The sequence below is a fragment of the Rousettus aegyptiacus genome, unplaced genomic scaffold (genome assembly GCF_014176215.1).
Source record: "Rousettus aegyptiacus isolate mRouAeg1 unplaced genomic scaffold, mRouAeg1.p scaffold_m13_p_4, whole genome shotgun sequence".
NCBI lineage: Eukaryota > Metazoa > Chordata > Mammalia > Chiroptera > Pteropodidae > Rousettus > Rousettus aegyptiacus.
Window position 1 is genome coordinate 15,174,108 of NW_023416307.1, and position 11,023 is coordinate 15,185,130.

General features: G+C 34.8%; 1 pseudogene; it reads left to right on the forward strand.

The window, feature by feature from the left end:
- The first annotated feature begins 1,187 nt into the window (after positions 1-1,187).
- On the forward strand, positions 1,188-1,880 carry LOC118601612 (annotated as a pseudogene).
- Positions 1,881-11,023: the final 9,143 nt, after the last annotated feature.

Consider the following 11,023-nt stretch of genomic DNA (forward strand, 5'->3'; position numbering starts at 1 on the left):
CTGAAATATTCATCTGAAACCGGAGGGCTGAATGGTTTCTTGTAGCCTCAAATACCAAATCCTCAGGTACAAAAAGGAAACGATTTTCCTTTGGAAAAAAAAAAAAAAGTAAAATTCAAGCTTAAGAAAATAGGAAGTGTATGTTATTAAAATAGGGCACAGCAAGTGATATGTGAGACTATCATGGGAACCCAAAGAAAGATTTGCTTAGGAAGAGTGAAAGAGATAAAACTCGAGCTGTATTTTAAAAGATCATATCAGTTAAGAGAAGTGATTGTAATGAGAAGAACAAATCCCTCAACAAAAACTTCAGGAAAACCTAATTTTAAGCACAAGAATAGAAGTAGACACTTCAAAGTAGTAAAAGAAGTACTTATTTATCATTTGCCTGGCTATGTACTATGCCCTTCATACATATTTTATTTCCTACAAAAGTCTTGTAAGTAGATATTATCTAATATCAAGATATAGAAATTACACTTAGAGGATTTAAAATAATTAAATAAGAAACTCTTGACAAAAAGATAAAAACATAGCCTTTCCTAAATTTAAAATTCATCTTCTAAAAACTAAAACTACCATAAATAGAAGAGGAGCAAAAGCTCTCCCCTAAGAACTAAAAATCTGAATAACATTAAAGAAGACCTAAATAAGTATGCTATTCCAGATTCAAGATTTGGAAAAATCAACACTATAAACACGTAAAGTCTCTCCTAATTCATATATTGATTCAAGGCAATCCCCATAAAAAACTGAGTGGGTGTCTTAGCAAAATAATTAGCTGATTCTAAAATTTATGTGAAAAATAGTCAAGAAGAGTTTGGTCAATCTTGCAGAAGTATAAAAAAGCCAAAGAGCTTTTATTCTCAGATATAAAGATGAATTCATAAATAATAATTATGATAGTGTACAATTAGATCTGAAATAAACAGACCTGAAGAATACAATAAAGATCCCAAAAATCTAACATAAAAGGTTGATAATGCAGTGAAGTGGGGGAAGAATTTGGTTTTGGTAGTGGGCCAATTAAATAATCCATTTCAAAAATACGTTTGGGGTCGGTGGCGGCCCCGGCGCTGTGGCGATGCTGTGTGCTCGGTCCTGGCGCTGCCGCACTGTCCCAACCCTAGTTCTGGCCTCACCAACGCAGACCTGAGCACTGGGACACAGACACAGAAGCAACAATAATGGTCAGAGCACCAAGAAAAGTAACCCAGAGACTGAAACGGGTCTTCCTTTGCGTTAAGAAAGACCCAGTGCTACATCTTGCTGAGCCTCTCCCTTCCAATAGTTTTTAACGGCATTATGAAACCCGAGGCCACAAAATGACTTCTTATGAAGTGCCATGAGCAGCTAATTCTTCCCAGAGAACACTCTTTTAAACCTCTGAGTAATACATGATAACTCCCAATGAAAGATTTTAGTGCGTTACCAGGCTCCGACTTTCCACGGATTTCCACCGAAGACGCGTGGAACCCGGCCTGATGCATCTCCGCCATTGTGACAGCTCCGCAGTTTTTAGGTGGAGAAGGACCCCACTTTCGGCAGCACAGAGACGTCGGACTTCATGAAAAGACGAGTGGCAGCACAGAGTGTAACAGAGTCTTTTGAGAATTATCTCCTGAAGTCGTGTAAGGAATTAAACGAAAACAAAGAGCACGAGACCCAAGACTCTCCACTTACCAGACATGGTTATAAAGGACGACCATGGCCAGAACTGGCTTCAGCTCCGCAAGTCACATGCGCTAGGAGCTCCATGGAACGTTCTGGAGCTCCGGCAGTCCCACCATGTAATCCTCAGCGTCGTCCCAAAGAACTGGTCTGTCATAGCTGTTTTTGCAACTTCTTATGCCAGGTCAAGTACATTCCGAGAAGTGTAACGCTGGAGTGAGCCCACATGCCTTAGGACCCTCAAAGGTGGTTGAAAAGGAGGAACAGTGAGTTGGAGCTTGATACAGGCCGGTTGTGCGTGTCCTTGAGCACAGCGTGGACCCGCAGACTCCTCTGGATAACTTTAAAAGGAAAACAGAAAACGAAACGTGTAGTTTGGATTTTGAGGAGACAGGAGATTTGCAGCTAATGCTCCTCACTCTGGGATCTGTCCAAGACTGTGGCGCTCGCTGGGCGGATGGGAGGCCTCGGGCTTTGGTATCACAGGTTTTCTCCTGCATTGTCTTTTGGGCCTTTTTTAGTAAATCTGTTTTTCATCTTATTAGATTTGCTCACTCAAAAATATAAAACTTTATGGCTATCAAAAAACTATATTAAAATATCACATTTTAACATTTCTGAATATTAAATGAAATTAACATGAGCAAATGGACCTGGCAAACAGAAGGCACAAAGTAATGTTTGTTTAGTCTCAAACTGAATTACTTTGCCGAATAAAAGTGACAAATGCATTGTATGTACTTATTTTACAACAAGGGTAAATTATTTCACAGATCCTTTTCATGAATGGTATTTCATCCTTAAGAGAACAGTTCATTAATCATTATTCGAAAATTGCTTTCACAATACTTTAAGGCACTCAAATAGATGCATGCATGCATGACCATTTTCAATGCATGCACGCAAAAGCATGATGGACGTATATAAAACAAATAAGATCACTTTGATGACCTGGATAAAGCATACCTAACTACATCACTGAATTCACAAAAATCAAATTTAAGGGCATTGTAAACAAAAATAAAAGATATGACAATATTATCTAGACAATATATCTCGATATTTATGATCTTAAGATATTGTCAACTGATGGTCATTGGCACCAATTCAGCGTCAACAGGAATCCCCAATTTGGGGTGCGATGAAGAAAACTTCATTCAGCATTAACGGCTCAACTGTGATACAGTAGGGCAATGGGAAGCACAGCTGTGGAACAGCTCAATAATGAAACAGTACAGCTGTGGCACAGCATGGCTGCAAGAGTGCCCTGGGGCGAGGGCCCAGGGGCAAAATTGCTAGAAACTAGACAGCTCTACCTTGTTCCAGACACCTGCTCTGCTCAGCTCAGAGTTGCTCTCCTCTGGCAGGAAGTCTTTAGTGTTTCAGCCCCAGCTGGGAAAATAGTTTTCATTCCTCCATGGGAGGAGTAGTATACTCCTAGAGCGGGAAGGAAACTCACTTATGTAGGGAGAAGTCCCTCCCCTTGGGTCTTGATTGGTCCCTCCTTATACAAATGAGGACTCTAAATTCTAGTTTGATTGGTACAAAAAGCATGGTCCTGATTGATCAGAATGGAACTATATTGATTGGTCAGTTAAGATGCTAATGGAGATAGGGCTGCAAATCTGATTCGACAGGAAAAGTCTCAGTACTATGGATTGAAATACAATTCCAGAAACTTTTATAAGAGCTGGCTCAAACTGCAGGAAGGCAATGCAGTCTGGCAGTTCAGTGCAGGCTTCTCCCTGTAGTGTGGCTTATGTGACTTACATGACTTGTCTAGCAGTAGAATCTGCTGCTAGATGGTTTTCAATTTCTAACTGGATCACTGTTAGCCACTAGGAGTCCTTCTTGGTAGATATCTTCATTCTCAGGGTCTACGACATTGAAGTAAGTAAATATTTTTAAAACAAATCATGAAGCAAAAGAAAAAAAAGATAATTTGACCTATGTTAATCTAAACAACTTTTATTCATGAAAAGATACTGTTAAGAGAATGAATAAGAAAGTCGCAAACTAATTTACAGTTCATATTTCTGATAAAGGACTAATATACAGAGTATATACAGTACTCCTGCAAATCAACAAGAAAGAGACAGTGTATTAGCTTGCTAGGGCTGCTGAAATAAAAGACCACAAACTGAGTAGCATAAGCAACAGAAATGTGTCGTGTCCCAGTTCTGGAGGCTAGAAATTCTCGATCAAGCTGTCAGCAGGGTTTGTTCTTTCTGAGGGCTGTGAAGGAGAAATCTGTTCCATGCCTCCCTCTCCTAGCTTCTGGTGATTTCCTCGTAATCTTTGGTGTTACTAGGCTTTTGCTTCATTAAATTGATCTTCACCTTCACACGGTGTTCTCCTCCATGTGTGTCTGTGTCCAAACATTCCCTTTTATAAGGATACCAGGCAGTTGGATTAAGGCCCACCCTAAACCTGTATGACCTCATCTTACCCAACTACATCTGCAAGAACCCTTTTTCCAAACAAGGACACACTCTGAGGTACTAGGGATTACAACTTCAGCATAGAAACCTTTGTAGGACATAATTCAACCCATAATAGACAACCTAAATGAGTAAAACATGTAAACATTGGAAGAGACTCTTACAAATCAGTTAATAAACATATGAAAAGGTACTCAACCTTGTTAGTCATAGGAACCTGCAAGGTAAAATTAAATTTCTGTATATAAACACTAGAATGAATAAAATGAAAAAGACTGACAATACCAGGTGTTGTCCAGCATGTGGAATAACTGGAACTCTTATACATGTACACAGCTGATGGCAGTGTAAGTTAGCAGAACTGGTATGGAAAACTCTTTGGCATCCTCTACTAGAACTTCAGCAATTCCATTCTTGAGAATATGTGGTAGCAGAACTGCCTGAAATCAACAAAAACTGAAAAGAACCCATTAACTGTGTGTGTATATATATATGTTTTATAGATTTATATAATAAAATATATCATAAGAAAAATATTCTTCAAACATATCCAACAAACAAGTTTAAGTGGAAGATTCCAGACCACCCCCCCCAAAAAAAAACCACACACATGCAGTAAAATATCATTTGTACAACATATAAAAATAAACCAAACTATTTATGATGTTAAATATCATAGTAAGGTTATCATCTTGGTGGAGAACTATCGATGATTGCGAGGAAGTCTAAGGATGGCTTCTGGAAGGTGGTGATGCTCTATTTCGTGATCTAACTGCTGATTACCTAGAACTCACTTTAAATACATACATCTACATCCGTATACTTACGATTTTTGTATAGTTTCTGTATGAATGTTACAGTTGCCTCAATAATGATTACTTAAAATATTAGAAAGTTAATATCTACTGTATTGCTTAATATCAAGAAGATTCACAGGCTAAAGGAAACATTTCTATATATTCAGCTATATTAGACACAGTGGCTGGGACAAGGAAGGAACAAAAACTATTAAAGCACAGCTAGTGTTTTTAACATTTCCACTCCTCAGAACCACACATCTGTAACATATCTTAAGGCTTAATTTGATAACTAGTTTTCTTCTTCAAATGACCTATTCCATGTTTTTGTTTGTTTATTTATTTTTTAGTCTTTGCTGGAACTCTGCTAAAGTAGGCTACTTCCTGGGGCAAGGGTGAGCTAAAACTGTTTTTCTGAATTACATCTATCTGATTCAGTACTATCGTAATAGAAAAAAAAAAATCCATTGGCCAAGACTATTGAGAAAAGAAATATTAAGGATAGCAATGAATTCTGTGGTGTCTCATTTGCTCCCATTATGTAGCAGCATCTTTGTTCATTTTTGGTAATTAGAGTCATTCACCTTGTCCATTAAGTATAATGACCTCTTTTTCTACCTGTTGGTTCTGTGGTATGAGATTTTTAAAATGGTGGGTGAATAAGGATTCAGCCTTAGCTTCTAAATCATTGGAGATATGAACCTTTTCCTAAGAGGAAACATTTATCCATTGAGCACCAAAAGCACCAAATACCTCAAACATTTTAATTCAGTATTTGGAATTAAAAAAAAAAAAATGTCAAGTAGATTGTTACTTGTATAAGTGAGAGGGGATCACATCTCGGTCTTTTGCCTAGTTATTGGACCCATGTAGTTTGGCTAAGAAGTAGATGTCATCACATCTAACTTACTAGGTATGATTCCTATAACTAAGTTTTTAGCATAGCATTCCATCATTCTATTAGGCCTTCTCTTTCTAATTATGTGGTCAAACTTATGAATCCTGTGCATGTGATTCCACTGTTATACTCCCTCTGCCATAAGATAAGCAGAGATATTCTACAAGATTACATGTTGATGGACAAAGGCATTCTGTAAGGCCATGAATGGCAATGATGCTGGAAGCATTGCAGACAAGAAGATGCATTTAATATTCAGAATATACCTAAAACCATGAGAACAAAACTTCGCCTGCTCCATGATTAAATTGTCCAATATAGTCAACTTGCTTGCAGGTAGCTGGCTATTACCCTTGAGAGAAAATGCTCTATTGAGGCTAAATGTTGTTAGCTTAGGCACTTGGTAGTGACAGTAAACAGGTCACTCATGGTAAGGGGAAATCCATGTTTTAGTGCTCATGAACAGCTTCTATCCTTGCCACCATGGAACATGGGCCCACATTGTAAAAATAAGCATGGCTGGGGAAAAGAGTATGCAGATACTGATTACTCATAATGGGTCACTGTAAAATTTCTATTCTCCCTTAGTTTTTAGATTTCTTCCTTTCCAATATTCCAGGGATTGTCTGGAATTTCTCTCTCATTGACTAAATAACATGTTTGAGTTCAGGATGTAATTAACTAAGCTATCCCACACAATTCCCAGATGCTTAAACCAATCTCTAATCCTGAGTTGGTGTATCATATCAATACATTTGACCTGACTAATTTCATATTTGTCCTGTATAGAAAAACATCTTTTAATCCACTCCCATATATGTTTCCTTAACTCCTGCTGATACAGATTGCAATGCCATGTTACTCTTTTATGTGTAGTCTACTTTGTCCCATACCATTTTTCATCTGGCCATGCTGGATTTCAATTCTGGAAAGCTGGAGGTAGTATGAGAAGTTATGGGTATGAATTGCTAGTAGATAAGCATCTTTTCAGGAAGAAATTTTTCCAGTGAAGTCATTGAAAGGATTTTATGAAGGAAAAGGCCAATTCCGTCAGGCAGAAAGGGTGAGCTCTTTCCAAGAGAAGGGACATTGAGTTATTTTGAAGATGAAAATTATTACCCTCATCTGTGTCTGCCCCAATTTTTTCACCTATCTCAGTATTCCACTCTCTCATCTGTGTACTTAACCTTAAATGTGTGTTTAATGGCCTTTCAACTCTTCAATCCTGCAAATAAGTCTCTTGGTTTGGTACATACCTATAATTATAAGTTTTCTGTTTTTCATATGTATTCTAAATTTGATATTCAGCAGCATTATATTTATTTCCTTTCACTGTCTAAGAAGCTAAATTACAATTGCCACAACTACTTGGTCTTTCAATTTCTTGCCTCCACCTACAATCCACTCCATACCAACAGTAGTGAAGATCTTAGTATTAATGATGCCACTATTGGCATCCAGTGTTCTCCTGGCACAGAAGTTATCCATGTGTGTTAGTGAAGTATCTGATAAGAAACAAGTAGAACTCAGAAGGAGTAATTTAAAAGACCTTAATAAAGAGATGGTTTATCGGAGTGTAACTACGGATGGTGAAGTAACCTGAGACTACTGATGGAGAAGAGACATTATCAAACATACTTAGTAGCCGTGGTGCAGTATCCACCATGATTGTTTCATCTAAGAAACATTAATTTTTTTCTAACTGCTGCATTCACTTGTATAAAATAGTAACAGAGATTAATATTGTTTTTTAGATATGTTATAGTAAACTATAAACAGAGATAGTTATCACTGAAAATACTTAGCAGCTAAGTATCTATTACAAATATATGTACACTTTTGCAGTTGTATATGTCCAAAATATGTGACTTCAATAAGATAGAGTTATTTTCCCCTAATAATAGTTAAGGCTTAGGCTGCCTATTGATGATATTATGTCTTACTTTATGAAGGCTTTGTGCTCATTCATTCATCACTCATCAAAAATGCTGTCCATAGCTTTAGGCAACAGGAAGAAGTAATAACAAAGTCTTCACTTAAGTTGTCTTTCATGGAAGGCTCTTAGAAGATTCTTTATGACTCATTCCATTATTTCTCATTTGCTAGAATTTAGTCACAAACTGGACCTCATGAAAGACAGACTAAATATTATTTTATTTATTTTTTGGTGGTTAGGTTTACAGCTAATGGTATTTTCTACAATACAAAAGGGAAGACTTATAGGGGTTCAACTACTTTTTTATGACCCACAACACTGACTAATTCTAGACTAGGGAAACAGAAACATGAGTTAGGAAGAAATAGATAAATATTTTTGACTTATATTTGACTCAACTAAGCCACTGAAATATCATTCAGAGACTCTGATAGAAAAAATATTTTCCATGAAAATTATCTATTACAAATATATGTACACTTAAAATAAGGCCTTAGATTCATTACATTTTAAAAATTGTTGTGAAACAAAGTAAAATGTTTAAACTGTAGTAAATATATTTCTTTTCTTGAGACCATCAATATATTTTTCATAACATACTTTTCTAACTCACTAAAATTCCGCATTTTGTGAAAGTAAAATCTATCTTTGGAAATCAATATTAAATATAGCATATTAAATATATATACAAAATTTAATTGTTTAAAAACTTATTTAACAATAACATTTTGGTCATTCAAGTGGGTATTATATATATATATATATTGTGCATTAGATAAAGAATTAAAATGAAACAAGTAATATCATGATTTAAGACAATAGCATACAATGTACAATGGCCTTGTAATATGATTCAAAATATTAAAAGTATCTTCAAAATAATTTACTACATGGTTACATATATCTTTAATTATTCTAACATTAGGTAATGAAGTTCAGCATTCTGGTGTTCTGTTGCTTTTATTTTTCCTTTTACTCAGTGTTTTCCAACAGAATTTTATTTTCCAGATTTAAAAATCAATGATAAAATGTCACGTGATAAAATTTAAGAGGTTATCTTTTATATAGAGCTTTTTCTCAAAGATCAGGTTAATTTTTTTTTTATGGAAAATAAATACTTAAATAAATAAACAATCACTTCGAAGGAAAGTTTTTAAGGTATAAAGACAGCACTCTGTAACTCAAAATCGATGGGACACGGCCACAGCAGTTATAAGAGGGAAATTCATAGAAATATAGGCCTACATAAAGAAATGTGGAAAATCTAAAATAAAAAATTTAAACTTACTCCTGAAGAAACTACAAAAAGAACAAAGTACAGAGTAGGAAGAATAAAATTATAAAGATCAGAGTAGAAATAAACAAAATAGTCTAAAAGAGAAGTGACAACCAAGACCACAGAAATACAAAAGATTATTAAAAAAAATACTACAAACAATTATATACCAACAAATTGGACAATCTGGAAGAAATGGATAAATTCCTAGAAACAGATAATCTTCTGAGACTGATCAAGAAGAAACAAAATCTGAACAGACCAATAATTACTAACCAAATCAAACCAGTAATCAAAAATCTCCCACAAACAGATATTCTGGACCAGATGGCTTCAAAGGTGAATTTTACCAAACATTCAATGAAGAATTAATACTTGTCCTTCTCAAATTATTCCAAAAAATTCAAGAGGAGGAAAAGCTCGCAAGCTCATTGTGTGAGTCCACCATTACCCTGATTCCAAAACCAGATTAAAACATTACAAAAAAAAAAAAAAAAAAAAATCATAGGCCGATATCCCTGATGAATACAGATGCAAAAATCCTCAACAAAATATTATCAAACCGAATTCAATAATGTATTGAAAAGCTCATACAGTATGATCAAGTGGAATTTATTTCTGAGAGGCAATTTGGTTCAATATCTGCAAATAGATTAATGTGATGTCACATAAACAAATTATAATATTGTATTAAGATAGCAATAGATGCAGAAAAATCATTTGACAAAATCTAGCAGCCATGTATAATAAAAACCCTCAGTAAAGTGGGAATAGAGGAAACATACCTCAACATGGTGAAGGCCATATATGACAAACCTCAGGAACAAAAAAAGGATGTCCAATTTCAACAGTCTTGACGCAGTATTGAAAGTTATAGCCATAGCAATTAGAAAAGAAAATTAAATGAAAATCATCCAAATTGGAAAAGAAGAAGGAAATTGTCATTATTTGTAGATAACATGATATCGTACATAGAGAACCTTGAAGATTCCACCAATAACTACTAGAACTGATAAATTAATTCAGTAAAGTAGAAGGAAAAAAATTAATATTCAGAAATCAGTTACATTTTATACACTAATAACAAACTATCAGAAAGAGAAATTAAGAAAACAATCCCATTTACAATTGCATCAAAAATAAATAAATAAATTACCTAGGAATATATTTAACCAAGGAGGTAAAAGACCTGTACTAAAAAATTATAAGACATTGAAGAAAGAAATTGAAAAAATTGAAGATACAAATAAATGTATATCCATATACATTGCTTGTGGAAGAAATAACATAGCTAAAATGTTTGTGCTACCCAAAGCAACCTATAGATTCGATGCAATCCTTATCAAAATGCCAATGACATTTTTCAGAGAACTAGAACAAATAATCAAAAAATTTATATGGAACCAGAAAGGATTCTGATTAGCCACAGCAATCTTAAGAAAGAAGAACAAAGTTGGAGGTATCACACTGCCTGATACCAAAGTATATTATAAGACAATAGTAATCAAAACATCATTGTACTGGCATTTAAACAGACACATAGATTAATGGATAGAATAGAGAGCACAGAAATAAATCTAAGCCTATATGGTCAATAAATCTATGACAAAGGAGGCAAGAATATGCATCGGGGTAAAAACAATTATTCAAAGATTAAGCCAGAAATAATACACAACATAAAAATGAAATAGACCATAAGAAAGGCCCTATAATTTTTACTGAAGTACACATCAGACACCATTAAAATCTGTAAAGCTTTGATAATATACCTTTGAAGTTGTTTAGAAAAGATGACTCTATCAGGCTCTAAAGAATCTTAATTACAACATATTTTATAATGCATGTCAACTTGAAGAAATGTTTACAAAACAAAAAATAGAAAGAAGTTACTCTAAAAAGTTAGAGATGATTTTAAGCAAGAGTCAAGCATCTGCTTAACCATGATTCGAAAAACTAATTAAATAGAATTCTGATTTATCTTTCAAATAAAGTAAACTCGCTGTT